The sequence below is a fragment of the Bos grunniens genome, chromosome 11 (genome assembly GCF_055505025.1).
Source record: "Bos grunniens cultivar Pamir isolate PY7600 chromosome 11, Bosgru_T2T1.0, whole genome shotgun sequence".
Classification (NCBI taxonomy): domain Eukaryota; kingdom Metazoa; phylum Chordata; class Mammalia; order Artiodactyla; family Bovidae; genus Bos; species Bos grunniens.
In genome coordinates, this window is record NC_141175.1 from 27,026,979 (window position 1) to 27,049,913 (window position 22,935).

Genomic DNA, 22,935 nt, shown 5'->3' on the forward strand with positions numbered 1-22,935 from the left:
AGAACAGCGAGATGAGAAACCCACGGGATGGGGGAAATGACACAAATTTGAGGTCCATGGGCTGTATCCAGGCTACAGATCTGTTGATTTGGCTTACAGTATTAAAACATTAACCATGAAATTGATGATATTGGAAAAGTTGGGAAAGTTCCTGTAAAAATAAGATTAATGGATATCCTTGACCGTCTGGGGTCATCTGGCCACCTGATGCTCACAGATGAGGGGCAGTGATCCTTTTCTGGCAGGACTGGTGCTCTCCAGGTTGTCACAGTGGCCAGGTGACCTCCTCTCTCATCTTACCTAGTCCCTGCGGGTATTTTATTTTGTGAACTCAGATTTAAGCTTCGGGAAGAAGAAGCAGAGTCTCATAGGAAACCAAGAATAAGTAGCCAGAGAAGTGGCATTGGTGAACTGCAAGGGCTGGGAGGTGGGCAGAGACAAGTGCCTCAAACAAGTCACTCAGAGATGTGACGTGAACCTCGGCTTTGGCTGTCTGGAGGTGCCTTTAGCAAAACATTGAGTGCAGCATTAGGGCAAGTATTGTAGGAGAAGAAGGAAGGATGAGTGTAAAAACTGTTTTCGAAAAGCTGTGTTGCAAGGAGGAATTTGGAAGATTTTTTGTATTTTATTTATTTATTTATTTGACTGTTCCTGGTCTTAGTTACAACACAGGAGATCTAGTTCCCTGACCAGTGATTGAAGCTGGGCTCCCTGCTTTGGGAGTGTGGAGTCTTACCCACTGGACCACCAGGGAAGTCCCTATTTTGTGTTATTTTTTAATATGTGTGACTTGAGCATGTCCGTATAAGGATGTATGTGATATAAAATAGTACTTCCTTCATTTGTCCTTGACTTACCTTTTATACCTACAAAAGTCCAGTCTTCCATTGCCTGGTTGGCAGATTATCCTACAAGAAGAAAGTTGTTCTTATTAAAACCACATGCTCCTGGGGTGTAGCATGGAGTGAGGTGCTTTATATGTCTATGAAGATAGTGCTGTGAGCTTCAGATTTTATCAATATTAAAGGCAGCTTTGCTATTTTAATAGGTAAGCAGCAAAGCCTTCAAACGGGTAATTCTGCATTTTAAAAGCAGCAGTACCCATGTAGTGATTTCTTATGTGTTTTTACTCATGCCATTGTAAGCTGTCCATTTCCTTTTTTAAATCATTTGCCAGGTGAAATCTGTGTGATGATCATATCAACCAGCATCACTTCTTCTACATTCTGAGTTAGTGTGCTTTTATTGGTTGTATGCCATATGTCAATTTTTCTATTTACTTTTTTGTATTTGTTATGCTATAACTTGATTCATAACTTGTGTGTGTTAGAACTTATCTATTTTGTCTTTGATGTAAAACTATTAAGGAAAAAAATGTATCTCCCATCTGCACTGGCTGATAAGTAAGCTTCTTTTCATCTGTGGTGACCACAGTTTCAAAAGCATATTTTGTGTGATTTTTCTTTCCTCCCAGTGGGCAATAGAGACTTTCAAATTCGACATGGTGTGGAAGCAGCCAGTAGCCAAGAAATGTGATAAATGTCAACCAACTAATTGATTCATCAATCAACTCAGTATGCAATTTTTGAGAATCTCATACATGTCATGTGAGGTTCAAGGTGCTGGGGATACAGTGAAGCATAAGATAAAAATTTCTGCCTTTATGGGGCTAATATCCAAGTGGGATATGAGCTTAAACAAACTATAATATAGTTTAAACAAACTGTAACTAAGATAAAGAAACAAAGCATATGTCTCTATGTATTTTACAGATTAACAAATGCTAAGGAGAAAAAATAGAGTAAGGAAGGGGGCTAGGAGTTTCATTGAGGGATATTTTAGATAGGGTAAACAAGGAAAGTGTCATTCTGAAGCTGTTATCTGAGTAAAGACCTGAAGGATGTGAGGAAGAAGGATGTGGGGTTCAATCAACTGGACGCAGAGCATTCGAGGCACAAAGATCAACCATGCAAAGGCCCTGAGGCAGGAATGTGCCTCACTTGGCAGGATTAAGGACTGTTACAGAGACTAGTCCCTGCATTGGGAAGATCCCTTGGAGAAGGAGATGTCAACCCACTTCAGTATCCTTGCCTGGGAAATTCCACTCACAGAGGAGCCTGGCGGGCTATAGTCCATGGGTCGGAGTTGGATACAGCTGAACAACTGAGCACACGAAGAAAGAGACCAGTGTGCCAGATGGCAGTGAAAGAGAGTGAGAGGAGTAGGAGATGAAATCAGATGAGTCAGGCCAGGGAAGGGAAACTTTACTCTGAGTAAGATGGAAGTTACTACCGGAGTAACATGAAGTGATTTACAATTTTACATTCTTAACTTTTTTTGTGCCATGGAATCCTTTGGCAGTCCTGGGACGTCTATGGACCACTTTTTAAAATAGTATTTTTAAATGCAAAAAAAAAAAAAAAAAAGCCACAGAATATAAAAGAATCCAACTGTATGGAAATACAGTTACCAGAATAACCAATTTATAACTTAGCAATATATGTTCTTCTCTATTAAATCATTAAAGACGATCTAGCTATTTTGGATTACTGCAGTTCCTGGTTCTACCCAGTGGTAGCTTCTAATTTTTCAGATATTCTATAACAGTGATAATGCCAAAGGGTTTTTTGTTTTGTTTTAATTTCTCTGACCACAGCTTTGACTAGACGGACCTTTCTTGGCAAAGTAATGTCTCTGCTTTTTAATAAGCTGTCTAGGTTGGTCTTTGGAGAAGGCAACAGCAACCCACTCCAGTACTCTTGCCTGGAAAATCCCATGGGTGGAGGAGCCTGGTAGGCTGCAGTCCATGAAGTCGCTAAGAGTCAGACACGACTGAGCAACTTTACTTTCACTTTTCACTTTCATGCATTGGAGAAGGAAATGGCAACCCACTCCAGTATTCTTGCCTGGAGAATCCCAGGGATGGCAGAGCCTAGTGGGCTGCCATCTATGGGGTCGCACAGAGTCGGACACGACTGAAGTGACTTAACAGCAGCAGCAGCAGGTTGGTCTTAATTTTATTTCCAAGGAGCAAGCGTCTTTTAATTTCATGGCTGCAGTCACCATCTGCAGTGATTTTGGAGCCCCCCCCAAAATAAAGTCTGTCACTGTTTCTACTGTTTCCCCATCTATAGATGCCAGGCTCTTCATTTTCTGAATGTTGAGCTTTAAGCCAACTTTTTCACTCTCCTCTTTCACTTTCATCAAGAGGCTCTTTAGTTCTTCACTTTCTGCCATAAGGGTGGTGTCATCTGCATATCTGCGGTTATTGATATTTCTCCCGGCAATCTTGATTCCAGCTTGTGCTTCATCCAGCCCAGCATTTCTCATGATGCACTCTGCATATAAGTTAAATAAGCAGGGTGACAATATACAGCCTTGACATACTCCTTTCCCGATTTGGAACCAGTCTGTTGTTCCATGTCTGGTTCTAACTGTTGCTTCTTGACCTGCACACAGATTTCTTAGGAGGCAGGTAAGGTGGTCTGGTATTCCTATCTCTTTAACGATTTTCCACAGCTTGTTGTGATCCACACAGTCAAAGACTTTGGCGTAGTCAAAGCTATGGTTTTTCCAGTAGTCACGTATGGATGTGAGAGTTGGACTATAAAGAAAGCTGAGCACTGAAAAATTGATGCTTTTGAAGTGTGGTGTTAGAGAAGACTCTTGAGAGTAACTTGGACTGCAAGGAGATCCTACCAGTCCATCCAAAAGGAAATTGGTCCTGAATATTCATTGGAAGGACTGATGCCAAAGCTGAAACTCCAATACTTTGGCCACCTGATTCGAAGAATTGACTCATTTGAAAAGACTCTGATGCTGGGAAAGATTGAAGGCGGGAGCAGAAGGGGACGACAGAGGATGGGATGGTTGGATGGCATCAGCAACTCAATGAACATGAGTTTGAGCAAGCTCCAGGAGTTGGTGATGGACAGGGAAGCCTGGCGTGCTGCAGTCCATGGAATCACAAAGAGTTGGACATGACTAAGCGACTGAACTGAAAGCTGAATTACTCTGACTGTTCCTTGTGGCTGAATAGTTCAGGACACCTGGGGTGTGGTCTCATGTTTCAGCAGATTCTCTGTATGGCCACATGCAATCCATTTTGCTTCCATAGGGACATCTCTCTCCTGGGTAACTCCCAGCTCACCAAGGTGTGGACAGTACAAATTCTTCATATTCTGAGAAGAAAGAATCTATTTAAATATGTCCAGGGACTTCTTCAGAGAAGGTGATGGCAACCCACTGTAGTATTCTTGCCTGGAGAATCCCAGGGACAGGGGAGCCTGTTGGGCTGCCATCCATGGGGTCGCACAGAGTCGGACACGACTGAAGAGACTTAGCAGCAGCAGCAGAGACTTCCCTGGAGTCCAGTGGTTAGGACTCTGAGCTTCCACTATTGGGGAATCCCTGGTTGGGGAACTAAGATCCCACAAGTCACAAGGCATAGCCAAAAAAAAAAGTAAAATCAATAAGTCTAGGTCACATGGCTACATCTTGGGCGAGTCCAGCCATTTTCTGCTCTCTACCTGCTATAGGCGTTTTAGGCCCCACATATTACACGAGTTCTTTCCTCTACTTGGAGAGCAGCCTTACTCTCAACTGTTCTTCTTTACTTGTTCGTATCTGACCCAACTCTTAGGGCTCAGCTCTGATATACCTGGTCAGGCAGTGTCCCTGCTTCCCCATCCCAGGGGACCCTTTACCTCCTCTGAACTGCAGCACCTTCTCAGTATCTCCTCTTGTGTTGATATTCTGCCTTGGGTTGCAGTTGTTTATTTACCTATTTACTTTCCTCCAACATTTTCTAAGCTCCTTAAGCACAGAGGGCAAGAGCCGTGTTGTGTTTTGTCTTCCGTTATTTCCAGGACAGGCCTGTCTTAAAGCAGATGGAATGAAAAGCAGAAGCTTACAGTCCTACACGTGATGGCAGAGCACGTCGGCGGAGGGCTCTGTCTCACCCAGACCTGTAAGTTGACTTAATGTCTGCTCTTCTGCCTCTCCTCCCTTCCCAAATACTGACCAAGGCTGCTTATGACCTTTTATTTTCCCAAGTAGAAATAACTGTTTTCTTCAGTGTTTTTGTAATACTTTAAAGAAATTCACAGAATGCTGAGAGGTACAGAATAGAAGGCAAAAATCACCCCAAATTCCATCATTCAGAGAGAATGTGTTTAACATTTTGGGGCATATTTGTATAGTTTTTTTTTTCCATTTCATAAAGGCAGACATAGTTTATAAAGATCAGATCATGACACTATTATAATTATTTTCTTCTCTTACTTACCATTTTGTGACTTACTTTTCTTGAATCTCTGGACAATGGAGTCCAGTGGATGAACAGGGCTTTAGAGCATTATTGGTTGAATTTAAACTGTCAAACCATCACTTAGGAGCTACTGACTCTGGAGAGTTAGTTAACTTCTCTCTTTGCCAGTTGCTCCCTCTGTAAAATGAACCCAGTGGAAATACTACTAGTCCAAGTGTTGTGAGGATTAAATGGATTCAGGTGTGAACACTTAGAGAGGAGCCTGACTTGGTATGCAGAGCTGTTATGATCATGTCAGCATTTTCAGCGGCCACAGAGTATTCTTTGGCATGGCCTGCTCCTAATCTTATTTCACCATTCCCCTATTGATGGACTTTTAGGTTGCCTTTATACTCTTATGAATAATTAATGATGCAGTGAAATCGTATCTACACCCTTGGACATGTGTCTGATTTATTTCCTCAGGATACATTCCAAAAGGTGAAACTGTGGGATTTTATGATATACATTACTAGTGTCCTCCAGATTTCCTTTAATCAGTTGACACTGCTACTATCATTGCATGATAGATTCCCCCCCCGCCCCCCCCACTGTACCCACAGAATTGTTTTCTTTCAGTTGATCATTTTATCACTGTGTTAGTGTAGATGTTGGATGCGTCAGTCATGTCATTGCAAACGTGGGGACAGATAAGACTGAACTAAAAGTCTAAAGTCCCCAGGTGGGATGATTTTCCTGTTTCCTCGCTGCAGGCTGAGCCCCTGCTTGTCAGCCGTGAAGCTGGGGGACTCCTGCAAAGTGGAGGGAGGCAGGGCATTCCTCCCTGGGGCCAGTGGAATGGTGGCAGTTGAGGAGGAGGACCACGCTAGGGGCAGTGGCAGTGTGGTTTTGCTTTTCCTTACGAGGTGCACGGCCTTCCACAGGACCCTCCTTACCTTCCTGTTTGTGGGTTGTGTTCCAAGATGACTCAGCAGCGGCTTGCTGCCTTTTACTGCTCCCCAGGGGAGGTCGTCTAGGAACAGAACCCTGGGGGAAGACAGTGGTGTTCAGTTACCATGCTTGTAGCCCTTGGGATATCTGGGGATGGTGTTGCATTCACTCATTCTGGATGGCCAAGAGAAGTATAATTTGTATTAACCCTTCAAATATCATTTAGAGGCCTTGCTTTAGCAAGCACTTACTGGTTTTCTCTCTGAATACCATAATCCCTATCAATTTATTTTTAATTCCTGAATATTTTAGACCCTGGGAAGCTTTCATTTTCCTCTTGAGACAGAGAAAAAGGAAGGAAAAAAAAAATCTTGGTTAACTTAAGGATTTTTCCTATTGACTTAAGGTATTTCTTTTTTAATGGCCTCTATATTTTATATTTTGGGCTTCCCTTGTGGCTCAGGTGGTAAAGAATCCACCTGCAATGTGGGAGACCTGGGTTTGATCCCTGGGTTGGAAAGATCCCCTGGTGATGGGAAAGGCTACCCACTCCAGTATTCTGGCCTGGAGAATTCCATGGACTGTATAGTCCATGGGGTCACAAAGAGTCAGACATGACTGAGCGACTTTCACTACCACTTTCATATTTTATTTGTTTATTATTTTATTATTGGAGTATAGTTGCTTTATAATGTTGTATTAGTTTCTGCTGTATGACAAAGTGAATCATCTGTATATATATGCATATATCCCTTCCCTCTTGAGCCTCCCTCTCACTTCCCCCATCCCCCCTCCTCCAGGTCATTAGAGCACCAGCTGAGCTTCCTGTGCTATTCAGCAGCTTCCCACTGGCTGTTTTACACGTGGTAGGTATATATGTCAGTGCTAGCCTCCCAGTTTGTTCCACCCTCCCCTTCCCACTCTGTGTCCACATGTTCATTCTCCACTGAAATTTGATAATTTGGAAAAAATAAGTCGTTTGGAGATAGATATTCTTAGTAAACTACTTTCTGAATTAACTAGACAGGGTTGTATTATTCTGATTGCTTTGGATTATAGGATTTAAATATGATTTTACTGGCACATTAAATTCTACTATGGTGGCCTGATTGCATTATTTTAACTTTATTTAAGCAAAACCCTTGACCACAGTTCTTACTAATGAAGCAAGCTAGAGGTAGGGTCAGCATTTACCTTTTCTTTGTCCTTGTATCGCATCATTACTCTTAGATTTTATGGGAAATTAGTCTGTAAATGATGAATAGGGGCAAGACTACCAAACTGATATTTTGTGGCAGATCAGAGTTTCCACAAGATTGGCAGCTTTGATTAGTAGTGGGTGTGGCCAGCAGGAGCCCCGGGCCCGCAGGAAGTAGGCCACATCTTTGAAACTGTATGACTGTGTGGCCCTGGGTATTATTCTAGTACTGAAAATGTTAGCAAACAGAAGACCGACTCACTGAGAAAATCACTAATCTTTACACTAGACTCAAGATTCAAGTTGTGTGATGCATGCTTTGACTTTCAACAAAAGGTTAACTTTGCTTTTATCTTTCCTCATTTGAAAAATTTTGCTTGTCTGACACCAGAAATGCCAGCACTGAATTCTAAAAGAATATGTGTTTTGGGGAAATTTCCCCAGCCCCTGACAGCAGATGAAGTATTAGTACAATCTGTCTTTCTGATCTTTCTGAACTTCCAGCTCCCATATAGGTGTCTGAGGTGTTTTTCACTCTTCTTGCTGATTTTGAGGGGACATTTGGCAGTATCTGGAGATATTTTGATTGTCACACCCTGGGGGGCAGGAAGGAGGTATACTGCTGGCATCTAGGTAGAGTCCAGTGCATGTATGCATACTCAGTCGCTCAGTCACGCCTGACTCCTATGACCCCATGGTCTGTAGCCCACCAGGCTCCTTTGTCCATGGAATTTCCCAGGCAAGAATACTGGAGTGGATTGCCATTCCCTCCTCCAGGAAGGATCTTGCTTCTCTAGGGCATCTTCCCGACCAGGGATCACACCTGTGTCTCCTGCATTGACTGAGCCACCTGGGAAGCCTTTGGGTAGAGGCCAGAGATGCTGCTAAGTGTCCTGTAGTGCATAGGATATCCCCCAGGAAAAAAGAATTATCCGGCCTCAAAATGTCAGAGGTGCTGAGGCTAAGAGTCCCTGCTATACAAGTCTGCAAGGTCAGCACGTCTCCAGGGAAGTCGGCGGATTGCTAGGAGGGTGCTCCAAGGTGTCATTTACCTGGTAACCTTATCACGGATCTGAGTCAGCTCTGTCTCAGACTTGCAACTTCAGAAACTCAGGTATCCCAGAGCTGAGTAAATAAACTTCTGTTTGCTTTACTAAGTTCCACTCTTTAAATAGAAGTGGTGGACAGAGTGGACACTTGTGTCAGCTGCATAGCTTATTTGCTCTGTGTTGGCAAGGAACCTGGGAACTGAAATCACCAGCAGATGCCTCAAGGAGCTGAGAGTCAGAACAAGGGGAGATTTGGGAATATGTAATGCTATCTGAGACTCTGAGCTCTGGAGACTTAAAACCCCACTCAAGATGTATCATATCAGTGTTGGAGATGCTGTGTCTTCAGGATAAAACTCTTCTTCTTTAGAAAGTGCTGGAATGGGTCTTGGCAACCAATTTTGATCTTTGACTTTCTTCCCCTGCTTCCATTGCTGATCCTCTGCCTTTCATTATCCATATTGGTTCTTTTAATTAATTTACTGTTTAGTCTTGTTGGCTTGGGGGAGAGGAATTGGCTAAAAACAAAAACAAAAACCTGTCAGGTGTCATTGTAAAACAGAGACAATTAATTTGAAGATTGATATTAGGACACTGTCCCTAACTGCAGGCTTCTCAGTATTGTGGGTGGCACTGAAGTGACAACATTTCAGAAGAATGTGAGCAGGGCAGTGACAGGTGCTCTCAGCATTCTCTACAAACTCAGAGGACACAGACCTAGGCTGCAGTGTCACTTGGAGTGCTGCTTTAAGTTCTCAGGCTCTGGTTTTAAAGTTTAATTTTGGGAGAGCAACATTATTCCTGTGATTCTCTGGGAGAATGATGCAGGGAATCATTATCAGTCTTGTGTACTGTCTGCTCGTCTGTTTGATTCTCCTCGTTCTGTTCCAAGATTGGATGTCAGGTCTCCGGGTGATGAAAGAGTCCTATCTGCCACTTAATCTTCACCTTTCCCCTCTCAATATTGGAGGTGGTCATCGTGTTCATTTTTGAAAGCTGTAGTCAACCCAGCAGGAAATATAGCCAGGCTGGATGGGAGCCCAAGAATGCCACCGAGGGTCTCCCTTTGTCCTGTAAAGAGAGGGATTCTGCGGAGGCTGGAGATACTGAATGAGCTTGATGTGTTTTGTCCGGATCCTGCTGAATCACTCAACAAAGTCAGAAACCAGCATAAGTGCAAAATCACGAATGCTCCAGTCTTTATTTTGTTTTTGAACAGTTGCACACAGATAGGGATGATAGGAACACAGAAACAGAACCAGTTGGTGGGATTGTTCAGCAGGAAGAGGGGAATGTGTCAGATGTACACATTTTTCTTCCCCTGAAACCTGCTGGTTTGGGCCATGTCTGCCATCTCTCCTAGTTCAGTTCAGTTCAGTCGCTCAGCCGTGTCCGACTCTTTGCGACCCCATGAATTGCAGCACGCCAGGCCTCCCTGTCCATCACCAACTCCAGGAGTTCACTCAAACTCGTGTCCATCGAGTCCGTGATGCCATCCAGCCATCTCATCCCAACCTTTCCTTATTTTCCCCCAAGGGCTAGAAGAGGATCTTGATTTTCTATACTCATTGAAATCAGGCAGACCTACCTGAGTTGAATCTCATCTGTGGTACTCACAGGTGTGGAGCTTTGGGCAAACAGTGTCTTTGAGCCTCAGTGTCCCACCAGTAAAATGGGAAGGTTCCTGGTGTGTTGTAGGGACCCGGAAAATGCTAGTTATTGTTTTACATGGAGAGGTCACACCTAGTGTATGAATGCCGTAAGTAGGGGATGGACTGACATAAATTCACATCAGTTCAGTTCAGTCATTCAGTCGTGTCTGACTCTTTGTGATCCCATGGACTGCAGCATGCCAGGCCTCCCTGTCCATCACCAACCCCCAGAGTTTACTCAAACTCATGTCCATTGAGTTGGTGATGCCATCCAACCATCTCTATCCTCTATCATCCCCTTCTCCTCCTGCCTTCAATATTTCCCAGCATCAGGGTCTTTTCCAGTGAATCAGTTCTTCACATCAGGTGGCCAAAGTATTGGAGCTTCAGCTTCAACGTCAGTCCTTCCAATGAACATTCAGGACTGATTTCCTTGAGGATTGACTGGTTGGATCTCCTTGCAGTCCAAGGGATTCTCAAGAGTCTTCTCCAACACCACAGTTCAAAAGCATCAATTCTTTGGTGCTCAGCTTTCTTTATAGTCCAATTCTCACATCCGTACATGACCACTGGAAAAACCATAGCCTTGACTTGACAGACCTTTGTTGGCAAAGTAATGTCTCTGCTTTTTAACATGCTGTCTAGGTTGGTCATAACTTTTCTTCCAAGGAGTAAGCGCCTTTTAATTTCATGGCTGCAGTCACCATCTGAAGTGATTTTGGAGCCCCCCCAAAATAAAGTCTGCCACCATTTCCACTGTTTCTCCATCTATTTTCCATGAAGATATTGGACTGGATGCCATGATCTTAGTTTTCTGAATGTTGAGCTTTAAGCCAACTTTTTCACTCTCCTCTTTGACTTTCATCAAGAGGCTGTTTAGTTCTTCTTTACTTTCTGCCATAAGGGTGGTGTCATCTGCATATCTGAGGTTATTGGTATTTCTCCCAGCAATCTTGATTCCAGCTTGTGCTTCATCCAGCCCAGTGTTTCTCATGATGTACTCTGCATATAAGTTAAATAAGCAGGGTGACAATATACAGCCTTGACATACTCCTTTTCCTATTTGGAACCAGTCTGTTGATCCATGTCCAGTTCTAACTGTTGCTTCCTGACCTGCATACATATTTCTCAAGAGACAGATCAGGTGGTCTGGTATTCCCATCTCTTGAAGAATTTTTCACAATTTATTGTGATCCACACAGTCAAAGGCTTTGGCATAGTCAATAAAGCAGAAATAGGTGTTTTTCTGGAACTCTCTTGCTTTTTCCATGATCCAGCAGATGTTGGCAATTTGATCTCTGGTTCCTCTGCCTTTTCTAAAACCAGCTTGAACATCAGGAAGTTCACGGTTCACATATTGCTGAAGCCTGGATTGGAGAATTTTGAGCATTACTTTGCTAGTGTGTGAGATGAGTGCAATTGTGCGGTAGTTTGAGCATTCTTTGGCATTACCTTTCTTTGGGATTGGAATGAAAACTGACTTTTCCAGTCCTGTGGCCACTGCTGAGTTTTCCAAATTTGCTGGCATATTGAGTGCAGCACTTTCACAGTATCATCTTTCAGGATTTGAAAATTGGAATAGCTCAACTGGAATTCCATCACCTCCACTAGCTTTGTTTGTAGTGATGCTTCCTAAGGCCCACTTGACTTCACATTCCAGGATGTCTGGCTTTAGGTGAGTAATCACACCATCATGATTATCTTGATCTTGAAGATCTTTTTTGTACAGTTCTTCTGTGTATTCTTGCCACCTCTTCTTAATATCTTCTGCTTCTGTTAGGTCCATACCATTTCTGTCCTTTATTGAGCCCATCTTTGCGTGAAAATTTCCCTTGGTATCTCTAATTTTCTTGAAGAGATCTCTGGTCTTTCCCATTCTGTTGTTTTCCTCTATTTCTTTGCACTGATCACTGAGGAAGGCTTTCTTATCTCTCCTTGCTATTCTTTGGGACTGTATTCAAATGAGACTGAGACAGAACTGTGTTTGAGCGTCTCCTGTGGAGGCACAGGTCGGCAGTGGTCTGCTGCAGGGACGGGGCTCTGGGTGTAGGTATGGCATAAGTCCTCTTGGAAGAGGTCGCCATTAACCCCACTATAGAGCTGCCAGAACTTACATAAATTCATATAAAGAAATATTGACTGATTTTATGTGTTTTCCAAAAACCCAGTCTTTTGGACAGAAATCATGGTGAGGGGAAATGAAGCAAGGCACAAGAATTCTGACTTTCAGGGGAAGAAGAGAAAAAAGACAGCCTAGGATGTTGTTCATGCATCAGACATTGATGCCCACTGGGCACCAGCTTCTGTAAAAATGATACATTTGGTCTGTCTGTCCCTGGACCAGCCCCATCCTGTGAAGGTGATAAGCCAGTGTCCAGCAGTGCTGAGGTTTCTCAGAAGTGCTGAATAGCCTAAGGACTTTGTTGAGTTTTTTTTTCTTCAGTAATTAATGTAGTCATATCAAAGCTGTTTGTAGTTAGTTAATTATCTCCTAGCCAGATTAATCTTACCTTCCTTTAAAATGTGCTACTTTTGGAAAGGTGTCTGGTAGGGAAAGGAAGCCTATATTTGTGTGCTGTACCCTTTAAAAAAGGCACGACATTTCTACATATCCAGTGGAACACAAATATCTGAGGCTAACCCTTTGAGGTGCCGCTGGGAGGCCGTGGAGGAGGAGGAGGAGGACGTTAAGGGGGAGGAGGGAGAGAATAAGAAAGAGGAGGAGGTGGAGATGGAGCGGGGGAGAGGAGGAGAAGGGGGAGCGGAAGGACGAGGAGGAAGAGGAAGATGAGAAGGAGGAGGATGGTAAGGGGGAGGAGGGGGAGAATAAGGAAGAGGAGAGGGGGGAGCGGGAAGGGGGAGGACCATGAGGGGGAGGAGGGGGAGAATAAGGAGGAGGTGGAGAGGGAGATGAGGCGGGGAGGAGGGGAAGGGTGGAAGGAATGGAGGAGGAGGCTAGCTCCTGAATTTTATTTGTCCATGTTGAAATGTCTCTACCTCTTTGCCAAGGGTCCCAATCACAGAAGTTCAGTGTGGGTAGAGCTGCACTTTTTCTGTATCCTTCCTCATTGTCATCTCTATTAGAGGTGGAAATTCGCCGCAGGGTTGCTCTGGCCCTTGTTGGGACCGGCTTGTGGTTCCTGCTTTGTTTCCCACCCCGTTGCCCCCTGGATGTTGGTAGGACACCTCCGCGTGTTTGTTCTTTGGCTTCGGTCCTATGGGCTCCGAGATGGGGGAGAGGGCAGGTGCTGGATCTTGTTTGTAATCGCAATGCCTGGATAATATCAGGCAGAGCTTCAGATATAATGAAGGTTTGCAGTGACTGACACAGCTGGAAGCATGTCTTTCACTTTTTTCTGAAGCTCAGGATCAATCCTTTCTTCTTTATCTTCCCTATTTCCCCTTTGAACTTAGCATTGATTGGAAAACATGAAAATCGATAGGTAGATGCTTAGATACTACCATGGGAAAGCACCACCATGAAGCAAAGCTTACCCTGTTGGCAAGTAAAGTTTTTTTTTTTTTTTGCTTTCTTTAATTTATTCAGAGAGAAAAAATGAAATTTATCCTCTTATTTTCATATTAACTCTCCCTCATACATCACACACACACACACACACATGTGCGCGCACACATAACTAGAGGACTTTGATCTAGCATGTATAGTCATTTCTGATGTCTGAAAGATGACAGTGACCAATGAAGCAACATTGAATTTGGCCAGCCTTTGAAACCTATCGATTTCAAATTAGAGCAGCAGTATTCATTCTATTAGTGCAGTCACACTCAAAACTTGGTCTCTAATATGGATTAAAGGTGTTCAATTAGAAGTTTATAAATTTGTTGTTCAGTCGCTAAGTCATGTCTGACTCTTTGGGACACCATGAACTGCAACAAGCCAGGCTTCCTTGTCCTTCACTATCTCTCAGAGTTTGCTCAAACTCATATCCACTGAGTTGGTGATGCCATCCAACCATATCATCCCCTGTCGCCCCCTTCTCCTGCCCTCAATCTTTCCCAACATCAGGGTCTTTTTATAAGTATACCCTTGAAAAATGTACTAGGAAAATGATGCTCCTGGAAGAAACAGTGTGGGAGGTGAGTGACTAACGTCCTAATTCTAGGACCTCATGTTATGGATATTTTATTGGCCTTGGGGTCAGTGGAGATGCCCCAGGTGTCCACTCCAGTCAAGATCTGAGTCCTGGAGCCTGAAAGTGGTTGCGAATCACTTCCTGATGTCTCTGTAGCCATGTGACCAAGGGGAGTGATGGGTCCTGGGAGTTTGATTGGTCTCTATGATATAAGTCTAATTAGTAAAATGCCCAGAGCATTGAGTCTGAGATAAAACTTTTTGGATGTGTTTTCTCTTTGGAGTTACAACATGACTGATACTTTCTTCTGCAGGTGAGAGTGATTTCCCAGCGATTGCTTCGGCCGGTACAACCAGAGAACAGGATTCTTTTCTTTTTGGCTGCTAAATGCCTCTGTATTCCACACTTTCCAGTGAGGGGAGAAGGCTGGAGCTTCTTGGATGATGATGGATATTCCGCTGGGCAGGATGAGGGCAGAGTGTGTGACATCAACAGCACAAGGGTAAGAGCTGCCTGTCTGGTGTTTTCTCTGATGCCAGCATTTACCAAAGGAAGGGGAGAAAAACCTAGTGACAGAAATGAGGGTTAAGCATCTGGGAGACTCTTCTGTTTGTAAACATCCATGGGGCAGTTGGGGTAGATGACTGAGGAAGGAAGGGAGAGGGCTGGCCTGGAAGGACTGGGTTGCTGTGTGCTGGGAGACACAGCAGGTCAACTTTGGAAGATCCTGTTGTCCACATGGCCCACCCTCTTTTGTGGTTATAGTTCACACTTGAGGAAGTGACACTCCTTACTGTGACAAGGTTCCATTTGTGTCCATTTGAGTTAGCCTGGCCTGTAATGAGTGCTATGGTGCCGAACCTGAGAAGAATCTCGCTCTGGTCCCAGATTGAGGACTTATTGGCAGTACTGGGCCCGGAGACACACTTTTGCTTGAGCTATATAGGTGGCTGAGATGGTAAAGAATCTGCCTCCAATTCAGGAGACCCAAGTTCGATCCCTGGGTTGAGAGGATCCACTAGAAAAAGAAATGGCAACCCCCTTCAGTATTCTTGACTGGGAAATCCCATGGACAAAGGATCTTGGTGGGCTACAGTTTACAGGGTCCCAAAGAATTGGACACAACTGCACAATTGACACTTCCTATAGTGTTAAAAACTTTTTGGATCAATTCTGATTAATGTTGAGATATCTTACGTAAAAATGAGGATTTCTGGGTTTTCCAGGAACACTGTAAGATACACCCAAACTGGCCTTCTGTTCTCAAAAAGGACTCATGCCGAGTAGTCTTTGCCTCTGAGATAAGCCTGGGTGGTTCACTGCAGTCCCAACTAGCCCACTTCATTTGTGTAACTTACTTGTTGGTTGTTTGGTCACTGGAGGCATGTCATTTCACCATGCCTGATCTACAGCCTTCTGCTAGCTCTTTCACAAAAATAGTGTTTTTTTTTTTTTAAGAACAGTTTACAGAAAAATTGTGCAGAAATTGCTGAGTTCCCATGTACACCCTCCCCTTATCCACACAGTTCATCCTACTTTTCACATCTTGCCTTGGTGCAGTGTTTATTACAATTGTTAGCCAATACTGACATATTATTATTGACTTAAGTCTGTAGTGCATATTAGGATTCACTCTTGGTGTGGAACTTTCTATGGGTTTTGACAAACACATAGCGGCATGTATGGACCATCACAGCATCATATAGGATAGTTTCCTGCTCCCAAATGCTCTGTGCTCCATCTGTTCACAGTCATAGTGTTTATTGATTCTTCTAGATCAAAATGAATATCTTTCACTGGACCATGGGCAGCACTTAGCATAAGGGGCTGGGGCTGTGGTGATGACAAGACATAGTCCCCTCCATGGGAAAAGCTTGGAGTCTGGTGACAGTAATGGTCAGAGTTGTGGAGGATAAAGAGAACTATAAAGGCAATAAAGAGAAGGATAAAGATAACTATAAGGATATATAGATAACTAAGGATAAAGAGAACTATAAAGACACTGTAATCCCTTGCCTGGGGTAGGGGTGGGGTGGGGGGCAGTGCAGATAAAAATGCACCTGAACGGCTATGGGAGAAGGTGAACAGAGCTGGGAAGTAAGGGCAGGGGGAATGATTCATGTGGAGCAGATCATTCTGCTCCGGCACTCCGCCTCTGGACCTCATTGCGTCACCCCGACAGCTGTCTTTAGGGTCTTCTCCAGTGAGTTGGCAGTTTCCATCAGGTGGCCAACTGTCTGCATGAGGGTTCCTCTATGTAATGTGACTCAGTTCCTCTATGTAATGTGATGAGGTAGCTACTGGAGAGTTAAGTCTCCCCTCTTGTGGCAAAGTCCACATTTTTCCAATTTCTGGTGAATATCTTTCACCTCTGCTTCTTTGCTTTTTACAAATAGGACAGATTTCTGGCTTTTGGGTTCACTGAATTAGCCTTCTAAAGCAGCTCTCCTGCTTGGAGATAAGCTGGGTGAGTTACAGGGATCCCTGAAGTTTGCAGGGGGAGTCAGTCATTCTAAATGGAATCCCGAGGAAATGAGCACCTCTCTAGTATGACTGTCCAGATGGAGGTGGCAAGAGAGGGAAAGGAGTAAGTAGGGGCAGGAACAAGGAGGTAGGGGGACTCATCTGTTTTTTTTTTTTTTTTTTAGTTCTACCTATTTATTGCTACCAACCCATCTCCCTCCATCCCCCTCATGCATGTTCGCTCCGTCTTGTGACCCCATGGACTACAGCCCTACCAGGCTCTTCTCTGTCCATGGAATTTTCCAGGCAAGGATACTGGATTGGGTTGCCATTTCCTTCTCCAGGGGACTCTTGTCTTAATCTCTTATTTTTGAAATAAGGCTTTACATGTATCTTATGCTTTGTGTTTTCAGAAGACTTTTGTGTTTGTTATTGTATCATCAAAGTGTGTACATCATCTTTTATTGATCAAGAACCTCCCATCCAAGGTCACAGAGCTGGGAAGTGGCACTTCAGGCACAAGTTTTCAGAGTCTTAACCTGTCTTCTTTTCTTTAGGTGCTTCTGATAGTTCAGCATGGATAAGTGGACCTGGTGGGTTCATTTCTTTCAGTGCAACATTTAAAAGTTGGGTTTGGGTTATGAATCTTCTGAATGAGGGTGACTGGGGACCTGTGCCACTGGTGTGTTGTCAGCTGCACACAATGCTGTTGGAATACGGATGTGGAAGAGACCAGGAGGGAGTTTCCTTGCTCTGCTTGGCCAGTGGGATTCACTTTGCATCCAGGCTTCCTCATGGGCTGGGAAGAGCTGTTTGGAAGATTACTGGGGGGATTAGATCCACTTAGAAGCCTCAGGATACCCAGGAAATGCTGATCCCTGCAAACAAAGACTTAAATCTAGAAGGCTCTCTGAGGCTTTGTATGGCCTGCACACTGGCTCTGGGCATGTCCTCCTTGATGTCTCATAAAGAGCTATTTCTTTTTCAGGATTGTGCTGTAAAAAGACATCTGATCCACAAAGATCTGAATCAAGGACCACTAGCATCTCCATTTCCAAATCCACAGTCAAGGTGGACCATGCAGTGCCACTGACATTTCATTATACTCTCTGCTCCTCTGTGACCCAACGCTGACTTCTGATTTTCTTTTCCTTACATGCTACCCACCCCAGTGCATGGGGAGCTTGCTCTGGGAGAAGGTCATCACCGGGGAAGGTTCCTGGTGAGCGGATGCTCAATACTTGGGTGTGGATGGAATTTAGATTTTCACTTCTGTTTACATTTGTTTCGTTTTATTTGGAATAGTCTCACACAGCATGGCTGGAAATAGAATTTAGCATGATGGTGAAGAATCTGCCCGCAGTGCAGGAGACCAGGGTTCGATCCCTGGGTTGGGAAGATCCCTTGGAGGAGAGTATGGCAACCCACTCCAGTATTCTTGCCTGGAGAATTCCCTTGGAGCCTGGTGGGCTAAAGTCCATGAGGTCACACAGAGTCGAACACGACTGATGGACTAAGCACAGCACATCACCCTTTTAAAAAACATATATGATTTTTATTTGAAAGTTAATAGAATGAAATACAGCTTTTCCAGATGATTATTCCATAAAGACTTCAATATTAATGCAGAAAAATGCTCCCCTCCTCCTTGATGATAGGACTAATGTAGATTTTGGACAAGTGGGAAGGACAAAAGAGTCTAGGTTTTTTTGTTTGCTTGTCTGTTTACTTTTATGGAATTGATTTAAAAGAGTGGTTCTGCCCAATAAAGCAAGTAGAAGTGGCTTGTATTTGTTATGCCTTTCTTACTTTTTTGAGCAAATCAAGTGCATTATCAAAGCCACCCATGCACATGTGTGCATGGATATGTGTCAACCTTTAAAAGACACAGTTTTGAGAGCATTTATAAAGTGAGTTTGAGAGCATGAAGCAAAGAGAGTGGTAAGAGGTTAATGGCTTTGGAAAGGCTTTATGGATGCCACTTGGAGAGAAATAGATCAACGTGGTGTTTAGTTTAAACTGCCATAGAATATCTTGGATCTTTGACATCTTTTTTCTTTCTTTTCAATCTTACAAACACCAGGAGACACAGGGTGGCCAAATACAGTATATGGTGTCCTCACCATGAGTGATTTGTGTTGATAGTAGGCAGGAGGATTGATGCAATGAAGTGAAGCTCTTGAGGAAGAGAACGAAAATAGCACTTAAGTTTTCTACCTGTGGCCAGATGCCTTTGGTACACATAGATGTGCCTGATCGGAGACCGCATATATCCTTGACATGCTAGTACCAAATCCCCTACCAGAGTATATAGCATTCTTTATTGAGGCTGACTAAAAATATATATAAAATTGAAGGCCAGCTGGTTAAAGACCTTCCTCTTTCCAGTTAAAAAAGTTAAATGTTTGAAGCATAGTGGAAAAAGTTTGCCCTATAAATCTGTATAATGTTGGCTAAATCCTGAGCCTCAGGTTTTTCTATTTGCGACATGGGGTATAAGATCTACTGCTAGGACTGCAGGAGAATTAAATGAAGTCATTCATTCAATGATAATTACTCATTGCTTATACTGAGGTACTACATGAGTTGCTGGGAATTACAGGATGCACAATAATGTATATGAAAATATGTATCACAGTGCATAGCCACACAAGGTGCTTACTAGATTTTTCTTAAACCATTTTTTGATGGAGAATTTTTATATGTACAAAAAAAGAGAATAATTCATTAAATTCCTCTGTACTTGTCACTCAGCTAAAATAATTGTCGTAGTTATTAATTCATAGCCATCTTGTATGACCAGTGACTCCTCCCTGTCCTCCCAACCCCACACCAATGAATTATTTTGAAGTAAATTCTTAATGCAGTAAAATTTTATCCATAAATCTTAGCATATATTTGTGAAAGGTAAAGGTTTTTTTAGCACATAATTACAATACCATTAGCACATTGAAAAATTGAACAATTATAATTTTACATTATCAAGTGTCTAGTTCAGTGTTCAGATACTCCTGATTTTCATATATATATTTTTGACAGCATTTGGCTAGCTCGAATCAGTATCCACACCAAGCCACACACTGAATCTATTTGATGTGTCATTTATCTGATCCATCATTTGTCCTGTATAATTTCCCACAGTCTGTTTTTTGCTGATTGCATCCCTATAGTGTCTTTGAACATGTTCCTCTGAAATATCCTATTTGATTTTAACTGTTAGAGCTAGATCAAATTTATGTCTTTTTTTATTTTTTAGCTAGGATAGTTCAGAATTGTGTACGTGTTTCCATCCAGAGGCACATTCTGTCTTGTCTCTTTTTGTTACACTGGCTTGAACAGTGAGTTCAGGTATTGTTTCTCTGAACTAACCATTGTGGAGTTCCCTATTCATTTTTTAACTGGGTTTTAGCAGCCGTTTATGAGCACACTCAGATCTGTTATTTTATTATGAATTGCACAATGGTGAGATTTTAATTCTATCATTCCTTCACTGTTTTCCAAATTGGTCACACCATTTTCCACTACTACTCATTATGCTTAAAGGTTCTGATTTCTCTGCATCATCACAAACACTTACTGTGTTATAACCTAAGACTTGTATTATTATTACTTTTTGATTATATCCATCCTAGTTGTGTGAAATGGTATCTCATTGTGACTCTGACTTGTGTTTCCTAGTGACCAATGATGTTGAGCATCTTTTCATGTGTTTTTTTGGCCATTTATATATCTTTGAAGAAATGCCTATAAAATCCTTTGCCCATTTGTCTTTTTACTGTTGTAAGAGTTTTTTATTTTTTAAATCTATTCTGGATTCTAGACTCCTATTAGATCTATCAAGTCAAGTCAAGTCAAGTGTTAGTCACTCAGTTGTGTCTGACTCTTTGCAACCTCGTGGACCACCAGGCTCCTCTGTCCATGGAATTCTCCAGGCTAAGAATTCTGGAGTGGGTTGCCATTCCCTTTTCCAGGGGGGTCTTCCTGACCCAGGGATTGAACTCGTGTCTCCTGCATTGGAGGCAGATTCTTTACCATCTGAGTGAACCCCAGGGAAGCCCAATAACTTGCAAATATTTTCTCCTAATTTGTGGGCAGTTTTGCTCAGTATTTCCCAATTCCCCTTCATAAGAATTTCCCTTCATTTTGTTTCCCCAATTGCAGTGTGCAAAAGTACCTGCTTCCCCACATACTTAGTAATAGAGTATGTAGCTCAGTTTTTGTATTTTTTCCCATTTTGGTATTAGATATGATTTGTTGTTGTTTAGTCACTAAGTCATGTCTGACTCTTTGTGACCCCATCATCTGAAGCCCTCTAGGCTCCTCTGTCCATGGGATTTCCCAGGCAAGAGTACTGGAGTGGGTTGCCATTTCATTCTTCAGGGGATCTTCCCGACCCAGGGATCGAACTCACGTCTCCTACTTGGCAGGTGAATTCTTTACCATTGAACCACCTGGGAAGCCCATTAGATATGATACTGCTCCGTAATTTTAATGTTCATTTATCTTACTATGAGCAAGGTAGAACATTGTTTTCCTGTTTTAAGACCCATTGACATTTTTTTTGTAAACTGTCTATTCATATCTGGCCCATTTTTCTATATTGTTTTTCTCTTTTTCTTCTCAGTCTAAAGCCTTTTATATGCTAGGTATATTAACCACTTGTCTGTGATATAAGTGGCAAATATTTTTTTAACATTGCTTATGGCATGGTTTTCCATACCAAAATTTTACTTCTATATAATCAAAACTTTTTTTTGTATTTTTAGTCAAAATTAAAGAGATTTTTCTCACTTACAGAGAAATTGACCCAAATCTTTATTTAGTATTTGTATAATTCTCTCTCTAAATATGGTTTACATTATATGCATATTATATACATTCCTTTATATGTTCATTTATGTATCGGTTCAGTTCAGTCGCTCAGTTGTGTCTGACTCTTTGCGACCCCATGAATTGCAGCACGCCAGGCCTCCCTGTCCATCACCAACTCCCGGAGTTCACTCAAACTCACGTCCATTGAGTCGGTGATGCCATCCAGCCATCTCGTCCTCTGTCATCCCCTTTTCCTCCTGTCCCCAATCCCTCCCAGCGTCAGAGTCTTTTTCAATGAGTCAACTCTTCACATGAGGTGGCCAAAGTACTGGAGTTTCAGCCTTAGCATCATTCCTTCCAGAGAATACCCAGGGATGATCTCCTTTAGAATGGACTGGCTGGATCTCCTTGCAGTCCAAAGGACTCTCAAGAGTCTTCTCCAACACCACAGTTCAAAAGCATCAATTCTTCGGTGCTCAGCTTTCTTCACAGTCCAACTCTCACATCCATACATGACCACAGGAAAAACCATAGCCTTGACTAGACGGACCTTTGTTGGCAAAGTAATGTCTCTGCTTTTCAATATGCTATCTAGGTATAGCTTCATGTATAAAATATATGTAAGATAATTATTATATATAAGGTATACTATAAGTATATATTAAATATATATATATATATATAAATATACCTTTGACACATAGTATTTTCTGAATGGGAATGAATGATGCTGTTAAATGCTGGCCTGAATATAGAGTCTTGTAAATAACCATGTTCGTTATCTGTTCTTCTTACTTACTCCTTCGAGTGGGTGAACCAGCACACTGCAGAGCAGAGGGGCTGACATAGGGAGCCCTGGCTTGAGTTTTGCTCTAACCCTTAATAGCTGTGTGATGCCCATCTCTTCTAATCCTGCTTCCTCACCTGCAAAATCTCAAGGTAATAGTGAGGAGCAGATGATATAAGGACCGATTGTAATTGGCCAGGGACTAGCTTCATGTAAGGGAACCTTGCTACAGTTTATAAAGGTGAGGTCTTCTTCCCTGCTCTCCATAGGCTGCTGTGGGCTGGATGCAGCCAAGGAAACCAACAGTGTACTCTGGCAGCCATGATGTGGAGAATCTCATCTTGTCCTCTGAGCTGAAGCATCTGATCTGATATAGAGATGCTTTCTTTTTTCTCTCCTCTAAAAGTCCCATAATGAGAGACCCCTGGTTTTATGATGTATGTTGTTATTGTGATTAGGCTTTGTGGAATGAGGGCTTCCCTGGTGGCTCAGGTGGTAAAGAATCTGCTTGCCAAGCAGGAGACCCAGGTTTGATCCCTGGGTTGGGAAGATTCCCCTGGAGGAGGGAATGTCAACCCACTCCAGTATTCTTGCCTGGAGAATTCCATGGACAGAGGAGCCTGGTGGGCTATAGTCTATAGGGTCAAAAAGAGTTGGACATGACTGAGCGACTAACACTTC

The 22,935-nt window shown here is 42.8% G+C and overlaps 1 protein-coding gene across 13 annotated transcripts in view; it reads left to right on the top strand.

The window, feature by feature from the left end:
- KCNS3 (potassium voltage-gated channel modifier subfamily S member 3) overlaps positions 1-22,935 on the top strand; it is a 47,973-nt gene that overhangs the window by 17,160 nt on the left and 7,878 nt on the right. For 4 of the 13 annotated variants that reach the window (XM_086323577.1, XM_086323581.1, XM_086323579.1 and 1 more), the window contains exons 2-4: positions 4,869-4,969; positions 7,000-7,065; positions 14,506-14,694. The exons of 1 other annotated variant lie outside the window; for it this stretch is intronic. The gene's annotated coding sequence lies outside the window, so the exon portion shown is untranslated. Of the gene's footprint in view, positions 1-4,868; positions 4,970-6,999; positions 7,066-13,949; positions 14,197-14,505; positions 14,695-22,935 lie in introns of those variants that run through there. 8 more of the 13 variants (XM_086323584.1, XM_086323576.1, XM_086323585.1 and 5 more) reach the window with 3 other exon arrangements.